Source organism: Lithobates pipiens, unplaced genomic scaffold (genome assembly GCF_037356315.1).
Source record: "Lithobates pipiens isolate NorthernLeopardFrog02 unplaced genomic scaffold, aLitPip1_a1.2 Scaffold_8, whole genome shotgun sequence".
Lineage (NCBI taxonomy): Eukaryota > Metazoa > Chordata > Amphibia > Anura > Ranidae > Lithobates > Lithobates pipiens.
The window spans coordinates 64238284-64258267 of record NW_027507903.1 but is presented as its reverse complement, the minus strand read 5'-3'; positions in this window follow the sequence as shown (position 1 = coordinate 64258267).

Below are 19984 nucleotides of genomic sequence, written 5' to 3'. Positions count from 1 at the left end.
TCAAACAAAATTAACAGATCGGTCTAGAACAACTCCCTCCAAGTGACCTAGACCCCGGAGTTTCCCGGACGGACTGGACAGGAATTCAAAAGATGTCCTTTATCGCCACAGTAAAGACACAAGCCCAATCCCATGCATCAGGCACGTTCCTCGGGAGTGAGGCGGATTCGCCCAAGCTGCATAGGTTCTTCCAATGTGTGAGAGGTTGAAGACGGAGAGGATTGCAGTGGTCTTTGGACTACCTGTGCTGGACGGCCAGCACGGGGACGACTGGATCTGGATTTCTTCAGGTCCCGCTCCTGGAAGTGAATGTCTATTTGAATGCTCAATGCGGGGCCACAAAAGATATATATGTTTAGATAACCAGGCGGGCCGTTCAAAACCGGACCGGACTTTGGACATGCCTGTAATAAAGTGTTTCAATTTTCATCCACGAGTACAGGCAACACACATGAGATTAGAGATTTTATTTGTTGCAACACACAAGGCGCCGTGTACGTTTTATTAGGTTTGCTAGTCCTAGTGCATGTAAAACACCTCTTGCATGGAAAAAATCCTTTGCCTGTGAAGAACGTATAGTATAGTATTTACAAAGTGTTCTGCCGCTCGCGCCAAAATTTATATACAGACGTGCTCCCACATTGAGGGATAGGATAGTAAAAAACATCCCACATTGAGGGATAGGATAGTAAAAAACATCCCAGATCCACCAACAAAGAACTATACGTTCTGCACAGGCAAAGGATTTTTTCCATGCAAGAGGTGTTTTGCGTGTACTAGGACTAGCAAACCTAATAAAGTGTTTCAATTTTCATCCACGCGTACAGGCAACACACATGAGATTAGAGATTTTATTTGTTGCAACACACAAGGCGCCGTGTACGTTTTGGAGTGTAGTTGCGGCCTACAGTATGTAGGTCGAACGAAAAGGCCTTTGAGGGTAAGAATTAAGGAACATGTGCAAAACATCTTAAAGGGATTCGACAAACACAGCGTTTCAAAACATTTTGCCACACACCACAAAAAGGACCCCAGACACCTAAAATTTTGGGGTATTGTACCTTATATAAAACATTGGAGAGGGGGGCACAAAGTGAGGACCCTTAGTCAGATCGAATCCAAATGGATATTCTCTCTTGACACTTTTGTCCCTAGAGGACTCAATGTCGAGTTGAATCTGAACTGTTTTATTAGTAATTTTTTGAGATATCCCCTCCTCCACTCTCTTTCTCTGCTGCTATATAGGGGTTATATTTATTTTATTTTGACTCATATTATTATTATTTTTTCCATTTTATTCCAATTTTATTTTTATTACTACTTTTTTTATTTTTTTTATTTTTATTTTTATTTTACTTTTTATTTTTTTCTTTATTATTATTTTTATTTTTTTCATTTTTATTTTTTATAATTTTGTATTTATTCATTTATTATATACTTTGAGTTTTTAATAGAATTTGTAGACAATGTTTACATCTCTCTGGCTATGATATACGAATTCTGTGATGTATACGTCACCTCCGAGGTCTGATACTATATATTCTCAATTTTTTTAAAGTTCATGTAGTCATGGGTAGTGATGGACGAACTTCCGACGGGACGTTTCGCGAACGCGAAACGCGAACGGGCACAAACGTTCGCGAAAACGACCGTTCGCCGCGGGCTCCATTGACTTCAATGGGAGGCGAATTTCGCAAACCTTTAGGTCGAATTTGCGGCCACGGGGTAATTATTAGGGGGTAGCACGTAGTCCCACCACCTGGACAATAGCATAATACATGTATGAGGTGAATTTGGGATCGATAACTACAAGCATTTTTTTTTTATTTGGGAAATTGTTCTGACAATTCAGGACTATGGAGCTAATGAAGGCAATGGAGGAGAGGGAAGGTCAGGGACCAGGGTAGGCAAACAAGAGGGTGCAGGAGATACAGAGCACTGACAGCAGCACCGTAATACAGAGCACTGACATCAGCACCGTGACATACAGCGCTGACAGCAGCTCCGTGACATACAGCGCTGACAGCAGCTCCGTGACATACAGCGCTGACAGCAGCTCCGTGACATACAGCGCTGACAGCAGCTCCGTGACATACAGCGCTGACAGCAGCTCCGTGACATACAGCGCTGACAGCAGCACCGTGACATACAGCGCTGACAGCAGCTCCGTGACATACAGCGCTGACAGCAGCTCCGTGACATACAGCGCTGACAGCAGCTCCGTGACATACAGCACTGACAGCAGCTCCGTGACATACAGCGCTGACAGCAGCTCCGTGACATACAGCGCTGACAGCAGCACCGTGACATACAGCGCTGACAGCAGCTCCGTGACATACAGCGCTGACAGCAGCTCCGTGACATACAGCGCTGACAGCAGCTCCGTGACATACAGCACTGACAGCAGCTCCGTGACATACAGCGCTGACAGCAGCTCCGTGACATACAGCGCTGACAGCAGCACCGTGACATACAGCGCTGACAGCAGCTCCGTGACATACAGCGCTGACAGCAGCTCCGTGACATACAGCGCTGACAGCAGCACCGTGACATACAGCGCTGACAGCAGCTCCGTGACATACAGCGCTGACAGCAGCTCCGTGACATACAGCGCTGACAGCAGCTCCGTGACATACAGCGCTGACAGCAGCTCCGTGACATACAGCGCTGACAGCAGCTCCGTGACATACAGCGCTGACAGCAGCTCCGTGACATACAGCGCTGACAGCAGCTCCGTGACATACAGCGCTGACAGCAGCTCCGTGACATACAGCGCTGACAGCAGCACCGTAAGCAGCCCCAGGAGGAAGTCAGCACAGCACAGGGATGGTGTGATCCCCTCATAATAAGAACCCCCAGGAGGAAGTCAGCACAGCACAGGGATGGTGGGAGCCCCTCATAATAAGAACCCCCAGGAGGAAGTCAGCACAGCACAGGGATGGTGGGAGCCCCTCATAATAAGAACACCCAGGAGGAAGTCAGCACAGCACAGGGATGGTGGGAACCCCTCATAATAAGCAGCCCCAGTAGAAATATGACACCGCTCAACCTCTTCAAAGAGGAGGGTAGGGGCATATAGTACGGTGTGCTTTTTTGGGTCAGGGAAGTGAGCCAAATGAATTAAGAAGGTCTGTGTGCTTGATTCCAAAAATTGTTTATAGACATATACATGGTCTACTGATCACATGTGTTGAATTCCTCCGAGATCCATGCCTCATTCATTTTTAGAAATGTGAGGTAGTTAACACTGTCGTGAGCTAGGCGAGTACGCTTATCGGTCACAATCCCCCCTGCTGCGCTGAACGTCCTTTCGGACAGGACACTGGATGAGGGGCAAGCCAACAGTTCGATTGCAAATTGGGCAAGCTCTGGCCAGAGGTCAAGCCTGCCCACCCAGTAGTCTAGGGGTTCATCACTCCTCAGAGCGTCCACATCGGCCGTTAACCCAATGTAGTCGGACACCTGACGGTCTAGGCGTTCCCTGATGCTGGATCCGGATGACACCTGTCGATGGGTCGGCTGAAAGAATGACCTCATATCCGAAGTCACCAACACATCTTCAAACCGGCCTCTTCTTGCAGGCGCTGTTGGATTGGTACCCGCAAATCCTTCTCTGGGAGTGGGAATTGCTCCTCTGCCAGCGCACGCAAAAGCAGAATGCAGCATTTCTCGAAGCAAGGCCTGGAAGTGCTGCATTCTGACAGCCCTCTGCGACGGCGGTAACATTTCCGCCATTTTGTGTTTGTACCGGGGATCTAAGTACGTTGCCACCCAGTACTGGTCCTTGACCCTCATGCTTTTTATACGGGGGTCCCTATTAAAACACTGGAGCATGAAGGCCCCCATTTGCACTCAAGCGGAAGGTATGTGGTGGTGGTGGTGTTGTTGGTGGTAGTGTCTTTGGGGGTGCACATAGCAGAGAGTGAAGAAGAGGGTGCAGATCGAGAGGATGAGGAGGGTGCAGAAGAATAAGGCTGAGTGAGCCACTCAACCAAGTCTGGTGCGTCCTTTAAAGTAATTGAACGCACCTTCTGCAACTTCCCACTTTGGCTCAAGGCTGTTGCTCCTGCCCTACCCCTACCACCCCTGCGGAAGGGCCTGCCTCTTCCTCTGCCTGTCATTTTTTAAATCACCCTGTGACAAAACTCTTAGTCCCTATACCGCTGAAGGACTGCTGCAGTATAGGGCAGCGGTCAGCAGTAGTGCACGTCAACCCTATGTATTGTGGACCGATAGCGGTCCTTACAGAACAGCAGACTGTACTGCACTCAGGCCTATGTACCGTAGCACCCTATACCAAGTTACCAGTCCTTATAAGAACTTTTGTGGACCAAGCAGGTTGTGTGTTAGTGATTAGCAGACTGTACGTCAGTCCCTATACCAATGAAGGACTGCTGCAGTATAGGGCAGCGGTCAGCAGTAGTGCACGTCAACCCTATGTATTGTGGACCGATAGCGGTCCTTACAGAACAGCAGACTGTACTGCACTCAGGCCTATGTACCGTAGCACCCTATACCAAGTTACCAGTCCTTATAAAAACTTTTGTGGACCAAGCAGGTTGTGTGTTAGTGATTAGCAGACTGTACGTCAGTCCCTATACCAATGAAGGACTGCTGCAGTATAGGGCAGCGGTCAGCAGTAGTGCACGGCAACCCTATGTATTGTGGACCGATAGCGGTCCTTACAGAACAGCAGACTGTAACGCACTCAGGCCTATGTACCGTAGCACCCTATACCAAGTTACCAGTCCTTATAAGAACTTTTGTGGACCAAGCAGGTTGTGTGTTAGTGATTAGCAGACTGTACGTCAGTCCCTATACCAATGAAGGACTGCTGCAGTATAGGGCAGCGGTCAGCAGTAGTGCACGGCAACCCTATGTATTGTGGACCGATAGCGGTCCTTACAGAACAGCAGACTGTACTGCACTCAGGCCTATGTACCGTAGCACCCTATACCAAGTTACCAGTCCTTATAAGAACTTTTGTGGACCAAGCAGGTTGTGTGTTAGTGTTTAGCAGACTGTGCGTCAGTCCCTATACCGCTGAAGGACTGCTGCAGTATAGGGCAGCGGTCAGCAGTAGTGCACGGCAACCCTATGTATTGTGGACCGATAGCGGTCCTTACAGAACAGCAGACTGTAACGCACTCAGGCCTATGTACCGTAGCACCCTATACCAAGTTACCAGTCCTTATAAGAACTTTTGTGGACCAAGCAGGTTGTGTGTTAGTGATTAGCAGACTGTACGTCAGTCCCTATACCAATGAAGGACTGCTGCAGTATAGGGCAGCGGTCAGCAGTAGTGCACGGCAACCCTATGTATTGTGGACCGATAGCGGTCCTTACAGAACAGCAGACTGTAACGCACTCAGGCCTATGTACCGTAGCACCCTATACCAAGTTACCAGTCCTTATAAGAACTTTTGTGGACCAAGCAGGTTGTGTGTTAGTGATTAGCAGACTGTACGTCAGTCCCTATACCAATGAAGGACTGCTGCAGTATAGGGCAGCGGTCAGCAGTAGTGCACGGCAACCCTATGTATTGTGGACCGATAGCGGTCCTTACAGAACAGCAGACTGTACTGCACTCAGGCCTATGTACCGTAGCACCCTATACCAAGTTACCAGTCCTTATAAGAACTTTTGTGGACCAAGCAGGTTGTGTGTTAGTGTTTAGCAGACTGTGCGTCAGTCCCTATACCGCTGAAGGACTGCTGCAGTATAGGGCAGCGGTCAGCAGTAGTGCACGGCAACCCTATGTATTGTGGACCGATAGCGGTCCTTACAGAACAGCAGACTGTAACGCACTCAGGCCTATGTACCGTAGCACCCTATACCAAGTTACCAGTCCTTATAAGAACTTTTGTGGACCAAGCAGGTTGTGTGTTAGTGATTAGCAGACTGTACGTCAGTCCCTATACCAATGAAGGACTGCTGCAGTATAGGGCAGCGGTCAGCAGTAGTGCACGGCAACCCTATGTATTGTGGACCGATAGCGGTCCTTACAGAACAGCAGACTGTAACGCACTCAGGCCTATGTACCGTAGCACCCTATACCAAGTTACCAGTCCTTATAAGAACTTTTGTGGACCAAGCAGGTTGTGTGTTAGTGATTAGCAGACTGTACGTCAGTCCCTATACCAATGAAGGACTGCTGCAGTATAGGGCAGCGGTCAGCAGTAGTGCACGGCAACCCTATGTATTGTGGACCGATAGCGGTCCTTACAGAACAGCAGACTGTACTGCACTCAGGCCTATGTACCGTAGCACCCTATACCAAGTTACCAGTCCTTATAAGAACTTTTGTGGACCAAGCAGGTTGTGTGTTAGTGTTTAGCAGACTGTGCGTCAGTCCCTATACCGCTGAAGGACTGCTGCAGTATAGGGCAGCGGTCAGCAGTAGTGCACGGCAACCCTATGTATTGTGGACCGATAGCGGTCCTTACAGAACAGCAGACTGTAACGCACTCAGGCCTATGTACCGTAGCACCCTATACCAAGTTACCAGTCCTTATAAGAACTTTTGTGGACCAAGCAGGTTGTGTGTTAGTGATTAGCAGACTGTACGTCAGTCCCTATACCAATGAAGGACTGCTGCAGTATAGGGCAGCGGTCAGCAGTAGTGCACGGCAACCCTATGTATTGTGGACCGATAGCGGTCCTTACAGAACAGCAGACTGTAACGCACTCAGGCCTATGTACCGTAGCACCCTATACCAAGTTACCAGTCCTTATAAGAACTTTTGTGGACCAAGCAGGTTGTGTGTTAGTGATTAGCAGACTGTACGTCAGTCCCTATACCAATGAAGGACTGCTGCAGTATAGGGCAGCGGTCAGCAGTAGTGCACGGCAACCCTATGTATTGTGGACCGATAGCGGTCCTTACAGAACAGCAGACTGTAACGCACTCAGGCCTATGTACCGTAGCACCCTATACCAAGTTACCAGTCCTTATAAGAACTTTTGTGGACCAAGCAGGTTGTGTGTTAGTGTTTAGCAGACTGTGCGTCAGTCCCTATACCGCTGAAGGACTGCTGCAGTATAGGGCAGCGGTCAGCAGTAGTGCACGGCAACCCTATGTATTGTGGACCGATAGCGGTCCTTACAGAACAGCAGACTGTAACGCACTCAGGCCTATGTACCGTAGCACCCTATACCAAGTTACCAGTCCTTATAAGAACTTTTGTGGACCAAGCAGGTTGTGTGTTAGTGATTAGCAGACTGTACGTCAGTCCCTATACCAATGAAGGACTGCTGCAGTATAGGGCAGCGGTCAGCAGTAGTGCACGGCAACCCTATGTATTGTGGACCGATAGCGGTCCTTACAGAACAGCAGACTGTAACGCACTCAGGCCTATGTACCGTAGCACCCTATACCAAGTTACCAGTCCTTATAAGAACTTTTGTGGACCAAGCAGGTTGTGTGTTAGTGATTAGCAGACTGTACGTCAGTCCCTATACCAATGAAGGACTGCTGCAGTATAGGGCAGCGGTCAGCAGTAGTGCACGGCAACCCTATGTATTGTGGACCGATAGCGGTCCTTACAGAACAGCAGACTGTAACGCACTCAGGCCTATGTACCGTAGCACCCTATACCAAGTTACCAGTCCTTATAAGAACTTTTGTGGACCAAGCAGGTTGTGTGTTAGTGATTAGCAGACTGTACGTCAGTCCCTATACCAATGAAGGACTGCTGCAGTATAGGGCAGCGGTCAGCAGTAGTGCACGGCAACCCTATGTATTGTGGACCGATAGCGGTCCTTACAGAACAGCAGACTGTAACGCACTCAGGCCTATGTACCGTAGCACCCTATACCAAGTTACCAGTCCTTATAAGAACTTTTGTGGACCAAGCAGGTTGTGTATTAGTGTTTAGCAGACTGTGCGTCAGTCCCTATACCGCTGAAGGACTGCTGCAGTATAGGGCAGCGGTCAGCAGTAGTGCACGGCAACCCTATGTATTGTGGACCGATAGCAGTCCTTACAGAACAGCAGACTGTACTGCACTCAGGCCTATGTACCGTAGCACCCTATACCAAGTTACCAGTCCTTATAAGAACTTTTGTGGACCAAGCAGGTTGTGTGTTAGTGTTTAGCAGACTGTGCGTCAGTCCCTATACCGCTGAAGGACTGCTGCAGTATAGGGCAGCGGTCAGCAGTAGTGCACGTCAACCCTATGTATTGTGGACCGATAGCGGTCCTTACAGAACAGCAGACTGTAACGCACTCAGGCCTATGTACCGTAGCACCCTATACCAAGTTACCAGTCCTTATAAGAACTTTTGTGGACCAAGCAGGTTGTGTATTAGTGTTTAGCAGACTGTGCGTCAGTCCCTATACCGCTGAAGGACTGCTGCAGTATAGGGCAGCGGTCAGCAGTAGTGCACGGCAACCCTATCTATTGTGGACCGATAGCGGTCCTTACAGAACAGCAGACTGTACCGCACCCAAGCCTATGTACCGTAGCACCCTAGACAGACCAAGTTACCAGTCCTTATAAGAACTTTTGTGGAACAAGTGAGTTGTGAATGATTAGCAGACTGCAGCAGAAGGGCAGCAGTCAAGTATAATATTCTTTCTATATTTGGAAGAAAGAATATTATACGTGTACAAGCCTATTACCGTACCACTGATACCAGTCCTGAAAAGAACCTTTGTGGAACTAATAGTAACAGCAAGTCTTTAAAATTATCCTCACTGCCTGACACACTGCTTCCTGCCTGTCCCTATACAAATTGGCAAAAAAGAGTAGGCTGGAACGATTAGCTGGAACAGCTCTTTTGTGGACCTGATAGTAACAGCTAATGATGATGATGATGATGATGATGAAGAAAGACTAATCTGGCTGAGCTGTCCCTAAAATAGCAGCATACAGCGCTCTGTCCCTTTATCTAAACTGACAAAAGAAACTCAGGCTGCTGACCTAACACCTATACCAGTCCTGAAAAGAACTTTTGTGTACCAAATAGCTAGCGTTTTCTCTGTCCCTACTCCACACAGGATCCTTTCCCTACAGTGACAGAAGAAAGAATGTAAAATGGCCACCGGATCGGGTGTATTTATAGGTTAGGGGGAATGTCCAAGTGTCCATGAGCTGTCATGTCTCAATTGGTTGTCCTGTAACACATGATAAACGTGTCACGAAAGGTTAAAGTTCTTGTATACATTAAACACGTAAGTCCGCCGGGGCGAACGACGGAAAAAGGCGTTCGAACCCGCGGACGGCGAAAGTCGGAAATTCGCCGCGAAACGACCGCCGGGCGAACCGTTCGGCCATCACTAGTCATGGGAAAGCTTTTAATAATCCCATTCAATTCCATGGGAGTATATTTTACTAGTCACTTGTGCAATTTATTAATTTTAATTAATCCTCAATTTTATGTACATTAGTTTGTCAGAAATATGTTACTAGTAATATACCTTTATATACCTAGATATTTTTTTACCACGTTTTCGGATAGATGTGACATACATTGCTGACACTAAACAATGGCGGCCATGACAAAATAACCATTCCCTATTTATGTGTGGCAAGCTTCCAAAGAAATGGTTGCTATTACCATCAATGAGATAGACATCTGTTTAATGTGGTCCTCAAGAAAATGGCCGTGAGCGCGACCCGGACACGCTTTTACAGATATAGATATATGACTGGGATATGGTAAGGTTTTTAAGAAGAGAGCTTTCTGATAAAAAACGCATAGATAAGCATCTCTCATTTCTTTCTTTTTTTCCCCCCATTTACTTTGCTGGTTATTCTGTGTACTTCACCAATAAATTACATTTTAATAAGAGGCAGAGCTATATCCGCCCAGTCCTTTTAACGCCGCTTCCGACGGCCACCTAGCATCCCAGTTGAAGTCACCTGAAGTGATGTAACACGTAGGACACCGGAAGTGACATCTACACCTGAGCGGTATGCTCATAGTCTGTTTACTGTGCGATTTACATCTAACATTGTGTGAGTAGTTTTAATTTTTTTAATAAATTGGCAACTTTTATAATCTACTACACTATGGTGGGTCTTACATTTATCCTTTGAGTGCCCATGCTGATCTAATCCATGGAGTAACCCTTATGGACGGTGGTGATGCTACAGGAGTCTGAAGCTCTCTCCCTGACCCCCTGTGCTCTCCCCAGAGGCTATATACGCTGTATACCTTACAGTAGTAAGGTAATTACCTAGTGTGCTTAGCGAACACGTGGATATCCCTTGAGTGTGGAGATTGTCGCATCACGGATTCACCATTCCACCATATAGCTTCATTTGTTCTGTGACACTTTCACTGTATAATCCATCTCTTGGACTACCATATATGTCACCCTGAGCAATAGCACCATTGGTTTACATATTGATGTTTTTTCTGACTTTTTATAAAAGTGATATAGCATGCACATTAGCACTTTATTCGTTTGATCACTGGTTCTTACACTATTGTATGAGTGACACTATTTTTGGCTTATATATCGATTGCTCTCCTGGTTTATCAATTTATTTATTTATTTATATATTATGCACTTCAGCAATTTATTTATTTATTTATTGATATAGAGACATATTATGCACTTTAGCACTTTATTTATACATTTTTCCACTGGTTTTTACATTGTTTAAATAAGGATATATTTCCGTACATTGGGATACTCTTTTTTTCACTTCTTTGTGGGAGCGCAACACCAATTTTCAATATTAATTTTGTATTTATATGAGAGTGTTTAACTCATAAGGTGTGTGCAGCACCCAGCTAGGTGTTATTATTTTTTCATTCTATATACAGCGCAGGAGCCCATACGTATACACGGTGACACCCATAGCTGCAGAGTGCACAGAGCTGAACACCAGCTAGTGGAACAACAGATGCCAGCCGTCCTACAGCAGTAAAGGTGAGACACAGATCAGCTCCGCAGCTGATCTGTGACAGGATGGGAAACTAAACATATTAGATATATGTGTACATATGCAAATAAAATTAAGTATATACATATAAAGATATGTCCAAAAATGATATTGATGTATATACACATTTAGAAAAAAAATAAGTATATATATATATATATATATATATATATATATATATACCACATTTATTGAATTCAGATAATATATATAAAAATGTGCATCAAAAATTATGTGAAAAAATATGTAAAAATATGAAAATTATAAAAAGTTATAAGTCGGTAAAGGCTACCCAGGACTCACATCGAGTTCACAACCTTGGTTATATGGAAAATACCAACCCAATAATATCATACAATATTTGGGTGACACACCATTAGGAATTGTCAATGAAGGCGTTCACATCCACATCGATATTAAGCCCAAAGGGCACATAGCTCTTAATTCTATGTATCCATGACATTTCTAACCTAGAAATACCTCGCACCAAAGAGCTCCCTCTCCACTGGGGACAGAATTTATCAATCCCAAGAAAAATTGTTTTGGCTGGATTTTTATCATGGGCTGTTAGATAGTGCTTACAGACTAAATGTTTAAGAAAACCATTTATGATATTGGTGATATGTGCATTCGGTCTCACCAAGCGGAGACGTTTCGTCCTGCCCACAAGGACAGTGGAGCAGGTAAAACACCCCCTCGTGGAACAAATAATGAATGGTTTAACTTCATAATCAATGGAGGTGCTGGATGTATTTGTTCTTCTATGTCTACCGCCATTCAGGGAGCAAACCCTACACCTCCTGCATTGATAAAAGCTGGTAAGATCTTGAAAGAAACCTCTTTTTGTAAATATTTTATTATATCTTTTCATGTGAAAACACTGAAGAAATGACACTTTACTACAATGTAAAGTAGTGAGTGTACAGCTTGTATAACAGCGTACATTTTCTGTGCACTTAAAATAACTCATCACACAGCCGTTATTGTCTAAACCGCTAGAAACAAAAGCGAATACACCCCTAATGGCCCTACACACCTATTGGCCACCTTTGGAGGCCAATAGAAGGAGCAGCAAGCTACGAGTGTGTAGCCTTTCACCACTGCAGCTCTGATTGACAAGATTCCAGTCCTGCCTAGGTACAATCAGACGCCAGTGACATCACTTCCTGTTCCACGGTCCATGCTGGTCAGTGTGGAGCTGCTTGGTTCCTTTGCTCCTGGAAGAAACACTGTGATTCATTCCAGCCAGCTGCTCAATCCTTTCCAGCTATCCAGAATAGCGGTGGGACCCACAGAGCCATGTGGAATGCCAGGACTGCACTTTACTTTGACGAGCATGCATCTTCTATCATCTTGTGTTTTTAAAGCGGTAGTAAACCCGCATTTTTTTTTTTTTTTTTTTTAAAACCTGCAAAGCAAAAGGCATAATGAGCTAGTATGCACCGCATACTAGCTCATTATGAAATACTTACCTTAGAACGAGGCCCCGACATCTCGCCCGATCCACGCCGAGGAAGCCGACATGCTCCCTCGGCGTCTCTTCCGGGTATCGCGGCTCCGGCGCTGTGAGTGGCCGGAGCCGCGATATCGTCACTCCCGCGCATGCGCGCGGGAGATTTAAATCCGGCCGGACGAGCGCTGCCGGATTTTCGCGGAGAGAACCCCCTTGTGCGCATGCGCCGCTGCAGTCAGCGGCGCATACCGAGGGGAATATCTCCTAAACCGTACAGGTTTAGGAGATATTTTTTTTACCTACAGGTAAGCCTTATTATAGGCTTTCCTGTAGGTAAAAGTTAAAAAAGTGGGTTTACTTCCACTTTAATCTTATCCTATTAAAGTCATCATTTTAATACTAGACTCAGATCGGTGCCTCCCCCTCCCTGTTTTCTCCTTAAATGTCTTGCAGAGTTCTGGACACACTCTGAAGGATGGCTACCTTGCTTTTTTTTAACCCTTAATACCCCTTTCTATGGATACATCACCATCCAGCTATTACAGCCACAGATTATACCCCTAAGGATTACTCCATCTGGAGTGCCAGATAAAAACTGAATATACTGCTTAGTGACGCCCCTGGCCAGGTCTCCCTGTATATCAAATCAACCCTGACAGGAACACATGGCCTTTAAAAAACTTTGCCTCAAAACCACCTCCTGCCTTTAAATCAAGCTGTTCCAGTGCCACCTACAGCTAGACTGCCCTCTACTTGGTGAGCACCGGAGAGCTTTTGGGTGGAAAATGTAAGGGTAGGAAAAGTGAGGGTGCATACAGAGCATTTTTAAAATGTAATATCATATTATATTTTAATAATATGATATGCATGATTTTCCAGAGCAGGCTCCAAATGTTCTTAATTTACCTCATAGCACTAGATAGAAAAGTATTTGTCAACATACTTCGAAAGTCTGTATGTTTTTTTTTTCCTGTACAATATGAAATTCATATGTTTGTACTGGCATTGTAATGACTACATGCTAAATTTAAATGTATATAAAATAAGGGTCCTTTTATGTAAAAGATATGACAAGTTATCTAGATAAGAAATATATGAACAAGTGTTTTAAAGAAGGAAAGTATAGAATGTAAGCAAATAACGTTCTCTGTTTTCAAAAGTGAGTATAAAATATAACACTCAAAGTTTACAGTTTAAATCTTGGTTTTGAAGGAATGTACAGTACTTGGTATAACCTATTTGGTTGTCTATCATCTTCAGAACAAAAGGAGAAAATAAAAAGGAGGAAGACAATGAGGGGTTGCCTAATTGAAAGCTCATTATGCCCTGCAAAATACCATGGAAGTGCCTTTTATTAAATGTTTATTTGTAAATAACAGGAGACAGTACAATGGAAGACAAGAGGGTTCTTTGCTTACAGTTCTATAAACAAAAAAAAACAGGACAGTTTATAAATGTATAAATATTCAAAAAACAGTAAAGCAAAATGTATCAGATGCATTATATTTTTCCTTTAAGTGGCCCAGAATGGGCTATTTCCTACTCTGTCTGACTTAAAAACTCATCTCTTCTGGGAAACCACCTCACCTCTACCTAAAAATGCTTTCTTTCTCCAGCAACCCCCAGTGTTATTACCTTTTGTATCACCGTTGTCTCCGTTTAAGATTGTGAGCTCTCATGAGCAGGGTTTGGAACAGTGATGTTAGAGAATTTTTTCAGGATGTGTTGAGATACCCCCTTCTATTTTGTAAATTTGGAACGTTCAAGCATACCAAACCTTTGGCCCTTATCCTTCATCCAGTTTGTATTTTTTTTTTTTTTTTATTCATTGTTTGTTCAATTATTAGAAGAACTAGAGAAAATAGCTACACCATATATTTGACACGGAAAAATCAGGAAATTATGTTGCCATGTGTATCACTACCCCCCATAGGAGCCCATGATTAGGATGGATCCTCTGTTCTTTCCCCCAACCTTTTTAAGAACTTTAGCCCCTTTAACACACTAGGTTGTGTGTACAAAGCACATAATATCACAGAAAATCACTGAAAGTATTACTTAGTTCCCAGAAAGAAGGCACTGAACCAGTTAGTAAATGCAAACTTAATATATTGTCACCTGATATGGTTAGTATGAAGTAATCAACAAAATGGATTAACAATGGTAATAACACAATTTAGCATGCAAGGCGATTAGTAATAAGGACTAGGCATAAGATGACACCTGTCGTCCAGATCAGCATAAACAGTAGCAAGGTGACCTAATGTGGCGACGGTGCTAGGCTTAGACCAACTGAATGTGCACTGTCTATAGAAATAAAGGAAAGGGTAGAATTGAACAAGGGGGCCTTGCATGGTGGTTTTACGGGAGGGGCAGCCAATTTATGCTGTTGTTCTGCCATCTACTGTGTCTTAGCCAATGAAAAGGGAGAGACCCGGGGAGCTGCTGCTCTCATGCACATCGTTGGATCAAGATTGGGCTCAGGTAAGTATTAGAGGGGACTGAGGGGGGAGCTGAACACTGAAAATGTTTACCTTCATGCACAGAAAATATAAGGTATCATCAAATCAAGATGACACCATAGTGAGGAGGAAAATTCAAAATTCCATTATTACACCATGTTGTATTAATGTGCAGACCACAAATGTTTAGACTGTAGCTTCCACGCTACAGAGTCCGGCACACTCTTAGTGACATACTGCAAAGCTTCCCAAGCCACACAGTGGGCTAACATGAACTGAGCATGGGCTGACCAGCACTGCCGGAGCAGGAGCGGACTTGAGAAATGTCAGCTGCACAAGTGGTTCAAGTGGCTCACCCGGAGACCCCGGAGTATCTCCCACTGTGAGGGATTCAAACCTGAGAGATTTACTGACTGGATACTAACCCATTGACAGTGAGTCTGCTTGCCCCTGTGAGTGGCATCTACCTTTGGGTTTATTTTCTGCCTGACAGCAGAACTGGTCAATTCGCTACACATTTGGGCAGCATATCTGTCTGTTTAGAGCCAAAGGAACTCATGGCATTCTGATATACTATCAGGCATGATCTTTGACTTCAGAATCACATGGATCATGTGCAGTTTGAACTTTAGCAACAAGCATCTTGTTCCAGTAGGTCCTACCCAACCTTCCTGTCCACCTGGTTTGATTACCATGTAATGCACAGTACCTACAGGACCTGCAGGAGAAGGCAGGGGGAGACAGCTGTTCCTACTGTGTTCTTTACAGTCATCTTTCAGATTTCAACCCTGCAAAGGGCCCTTTAGTTCAACTCTTAAGGAGACTGCATCTTAGCAGCTCTGGGGTATCTTCCTCTCATGCCCTGGGCTACTGGGACCCTCCCACAGCTGGCCTTTATATAGGCACTCAACACACCCCTGACATGACTAAAGGAGGGAATTCTCTAAAGAGGGAGCTATTACCTAACTTTCCCCTTTTTATACATAATGGCAATGTAGCCATCTAGTGGCAGGCAAGCTAACTGTACCTGCTAACAATTATCATTCACCATCACCATACTGACCGTACCCAAATCAGCACAACTTATGCACTAGGCATTCTAATTTCCCACCTAATTATTTTTTTTTGTTCAATATATTTTTATTGAGAAAAAGGAGACAGTATAAACAGTGAACAGTATAGCATTGGGACACATGTTCAATGGTACTACGAAAGCAATACATTGGAATTATATATTTAATATAGAAAGCTTAAACATGTCCAAATTAACACTCAGATATACCAATAATACACCATAAGTAATAACAGGAGAGAAGAAGTGCAGTGTATAGTAAAGAAAAGGAGAGGGTGGGGTGGCTAAGCCTCTTATTAATATACCGTTAGGTAAGATAGAGAGTGTGTGGAGTATGACAAATGTTGATTGTGAGAGCATTCTCAGTCAGGGTTAGACATTACTTCCGAGAAAGTTGCAGAGTACTTGAAGGTGAACCAGCAGGCCCAATTTTTTTAGAAAAGTGAGAAAGATTTCTGAGATCATAGGTTACATCAGTAAATATGATCCACTACATGAAACCATTGTGGGATTGTGGGGATAGTAGGTTGTTTCCAGTATTCCAATATGAGCATTTTTGCAGCGTTCAGTAAATGTGGTGTGATAGATTTTTTGTATCGGCCCGCTGGTTCATCAGAGCAATGAAACAACACAACCCAAGGATCATTAGGGACAGGGAAACCCTGAATTACCTCTGTCCAATGTAGCACAGAGGCCCAGAACGGGCGGATGAGAGGACACTTCCACCATATGTGGGCGCGAATAGCCACTGCTCAGCATCCTCTCAGCATCAGGTCAAGATTTTGTAGTTAGTCTCAGCAAGTCTTGAGGAGATGGAGGAAGTGTGCGCCATTTATAGAATTGTAGAACGTTTGGCGTCTGACAGAGGTTGTTGGAAGTCTTCTTCCCATTTTGCTATACATTTTGGACATGTCACAGGTTCTAGAGCTAGTAGAGCCCTGTAAAATTGCGAGATGGTCTTCTGTGGGGGCTGGGTGTCAGCCTGTATTTTTTCCACTGGTGATTGATCTGCGAGTGTGCGCAGGGGTTTTGCAAGAGATTTAATAGACCCAGACAGCTGTTGGTATCTCCAGTAATCCATAGTTTTTTTTTTTTTAAGAAAACAAACTTTATTGAGTTTTATGCAAAAGTATACAGAGTAATCATGTACATCAATGATAATAGAAGGCATCACCCAATAAAGGGAAAACAAAACAACCATAGAATATAATGGCATAGTGGTGTAGTGGTTAGCACTCTCACCTAGCAGTAAAAAGGGTCACTTGTTTGAATCCCAACCATGACACTACCTGCCTGGAGTTTGCATGTTCTCCCTGTGCTTGTGTGGGTTTCCTCCAGGTACTCTGGTTTCCTCCCACACTCCAAAGACATGCAGGTAGGTTAATTGGCTTCTTTCCAAAATTGGCCCTAGTATATGAATGGGGACCTTGGGTTGTGGGTTCTTTGAGGGTAGGGACTGATGTGAGTGTGCAATGTACAGGGGTAGGGATAATTGTAGACACTCACTCAGGTTGAACTGGATGGACTGGTGTCTTTATTCAACCTTACTAACTATGTAACTATATAATAATATAATAGATAAAGATAAATTGACAACAAAAAAAGGGGGGAAAAAAGGAGAAAAAACCCACTGAAAAGTGGCTGGTACCCATTTCTTCAGAGGATTTAACTTGCACGGTACTCAGGTATTTGGCTAGGACTGGGATTGTTTGCTATACCTACCCTTGAAACTTTAAACCATTGTATTACAGCTAGTTTCCACATAAACTATTGAACTTGTCAAATTATATGACTGCCAAAATATCCTTCATTTCTATTCTATCCGCACACTCCAAAGTTGCCAAATTTGGGTAAGTCATCTGTTTTGATGTGCAAGCAGTGTTTATTATTACAATTTTAAATATATAAATAAGGGAGACATATTGTTAGAAAATGATGCCAACATGACTCTGAATGCACCATTTTCTAACATGTCACCCTTTCACCTATTGTAAACTTTAGTACATTAGCTGCCTCAGTGTATTCTGTAAGTGTGACAGGAGATGATGAATGAAACACTTACTGCCTTTCCAACATAAATTTCATGTCGACAATGGACCAAATAGCATTTCTTAAATAGTCAGATGTAAAAGACGTATTTGGCAGGATAATTGAATGTCTGATGTCAGATTACCGTATGTTGCAGATCGTGCCGTTTCCTAGAAGTGATGCGGTCAAAATACATATTTTATATGTGACGTTTTGGAACAGCCGAGAAGCAAGCTGTTTTTTATAGTTTTGTATCATAAAAATCCATGGTTTACCATTATACGCTGTTGTATTTCTGGAAGTTATTTTTTTTATATCGAAATAATTCTATAATTGAAAGTGAACCTGTGATTTGCCCAATGGCAAGAGCTACTTTACTACATGTGTTACCCAGTGATAGCATAACAGACCTATTAACATTTGTTTTTTGTCTTTAAACAATAAAGATTATTAACCTTCATAGGATTATTTTTGCTACATTTTGCGAGTACTGGCTGTACCACTAGTGTTTTGGTTTTTTGGGCCTATATATCCACACACACCCTAGACTGGTAAAAACTGATATGCAATGCAATATAACGAGTTGGATGAAAAGATTCAGTTAGCAGAGACTCAATAGAATAAATACATACATTTGGAAGGTTAGAAGTTCTTTTTACTTCAGCAGGTAAACCAATCAAGCATGCTATGTTAATTGATTGACTGTCTTGAGGATTCCAGCTTCTTGCTGAGGTAGTCGTAATAAAATTAAAATGCACACATGAAACAGACTAGAGGTCAAGGGAAATCATAATGCAGACCAGGGACAAAGAATGCTGCATTACCCCATACCGACCACAATGTAGAATAAGGCCGCGTACACACGGGCGGACTGTTCGCCCAACCTTGTCCGCTGAACAGTGTTTGGGCGGACAGTCCGCTCGTGTGTGGGCTTTCAGCGGACAGTTTCAGCGGACAGTTGGACGGACAAGGTCTTTCGGAAATTCCGAAAAACTGTCCGCTGAAACCTTGTTTGAGCGAACAGTCCGCCCGTGTGTAGGCCACTTTCGAAATGAGCAAACTGTTCCCGCTCGGAGGAAAGTCCGCCCATTTCGAGCGCGTGTACAGGTAGGCGGGGCCCGCGAAGGAGACATCGCGGGCTCCGCCGCCTGGAATGGACTTAAAGGGGAACCCCAACGCCGAAAAAAATCGGCGTGGGGGTCCCCCCCAAGTCCACAACAGACCCTTGTCCGAGCACGCTACCCAGTCGGGAGAAGAGGCCGGCGGCGGGGAGGAAGAAAGCCGGGCTCCTCCGCTAGTAAAAGAGCTACACGAAGATAGCGGAGGAGTCCGGCGAGAAGACCCCCGAAGACGGAAGACCCCCGGAGCTGTGCAATAAAATATTTTTTCTCTGTGTTGTGTTTTTTTTTGTACTTTATTTCACAGGTGAATGGGTAGGGGTACATTGTACCCCATACTTATTCACATAGGGTGGGGGCCGGTATCCGGGGGCCCCCTTCTTAAAGGGGGCTCCCGGATTCCGATAAGCCCCCCGCCCGCAGACCCCGACAACCAACGGCCAGGGTTGTCGGGAAGAGGCCCTTGTCCTCATCAACATGGGGACAAGGTGCTTTGGGGTGGGGGGGCCGCGCGGCCCCCCCTTCCCCAAGGCACCCCCCATGTTGAGGGCACGCGGCCTGGTACGGCTCAGGAGGGGGGGCGCGCTCGCTCGCCCCCCTTTCCTGGCCGGCCGGGTAGCGTGCTCGGACAAGGGTCTGTTGTGGACTTGGGGGGGACCCCCACGCCGATTTTTTTCGGCGTTGGGGTTCCCCTTTAAGTCCATACCAGGCGGCGGAGCCCGCGACGTCTCCTTCGCGGGCCCCGCCTACCTGTACACGCGCTCGAAATGGGCGGATTTGCCTCCGCCTTACGTGGGCGAGTCCGTTCATTTCAAAAGTTGAGCGAACTGTTTGGCAAACAGTTCGCTGAAACAGTCCGCTCAAAAAGTGCCGTGTGTGGGCATGTCCGTCAATGCTAATTTTGAGCGGACTGTTTGCCGAAACTGTTTGACAAACAAAGTTGGGCGAACAGT